This window comes from Lottia gigantea (genome assembly GCF_000327385.1).
Source record: "Lottia gigantea unplaced genomic scaffold LOTGIsca_2465, whole genome shotgun sequence".
Taxonomy (NCBI): Eukaryota; Metazoa; Mollusca; class Gastropoda; family Lottiidae; genus Lottia; species Lottia gigantea.
The window spans coordinates 2,107-3,333 of record NW_008708736.1 but is presented as its reverse complement, the minus strand read 5'-3'; positions in this window follow the sequence as shown (position 1 = coordinate 3,333).

The following is a 1,227-nucleotide window of genomic DNA, read 5'->3' as shown; positions in this document are numbered from 1 at the left end:
AACTCTAGGCACTTTTGGATATTTGCATTTAGAGATGCAGAAAAGTATTTACATCAATGTAATTGCAATAGACCATCTTCGTATGTACCTGAATGTTGTAACACACCCTGCATCAGTACTGTTCTAGTTTTATATCTTATTTAGACACTTTTTTTACTCTTTTTCTTTTTAAATAAAATGATTTTAAATACCTACCTCCCTTTAAACAAAAGGTTAAACTTCAATTTTTAAAACCAACCCTTACCTGAACTCTAACCTTTTTTGAAAATAATGGAATTGTTGGAAGTTTTGGATGAAATATATACTACATGAATGTCCTAATTCATAAACCAAGCTCAGATTTTAAATAGCTACCCCCCTTTAACCAAAATGTTTGAATTCAATTTTTAAACCCAATCTTTACCTGAACTCTAACCTTTTTTGAAAATTGATGGAATTGTTGGGGGATTTTGATGAAATATTTACAAGATGAATATAATTACTCAATAACCGAGCCCAGGTTGGATTTTTAATGACTCTTTTTCAAATGGGTTAGACACTAAAACTCTAATAACAACCCCTACCCCTAACCCTAACATTTTTTTAAATTGATAGAATGTTTGCAGGATTTTGTATGGAATATATCTTATATGAATGTAATTTCTCAATAAGCGAGCTCAGGTTTGATATCTAATGAATCTTTTTCGAAATGCGGCCAATCGGCGATCATCTTGTTTTGGTAACCAAGTGTAGGCAACATTGTAGAAAAGCAGCGCAACTGGGCATTGGAAGTCAATTGAGGAATCTCAGAATTTGCAGGATCGGATAGAGGAGTCTTTTATCTTTGCGCATGCTAGGTCAGATTATTAAAAACGTGGGAAAAAAATGGTGTTTTGGAAATTTTGCACTTTTGCATATGTGCAAGTGCATAAAGTTACAAAGCTAGAAAGCTGACAATTGCACCGTTGGATAGGACATGAAAAACTGTATCCGTATGTCAAGTTTCAAGCGAATCGGAGAATAGTTAGTCTCTTGACTATAAAGTGAAGCTAAGTATTTGGACTTGGACAAAAAATGGACAAAAAAGTCTAAGTCAACCGATTTGGATCAAACTTGTTTTCTTGAGTAGAGAATGATGAGATGTATAAGCAAATTTGAGCTGGATTTGACCATTAGAAGTGGTGAAAAAAGGCCAAAAGCTGTGTAAGAATTGTATATAAGGTAAGTCGTANACTTGTGAAGCCAAAG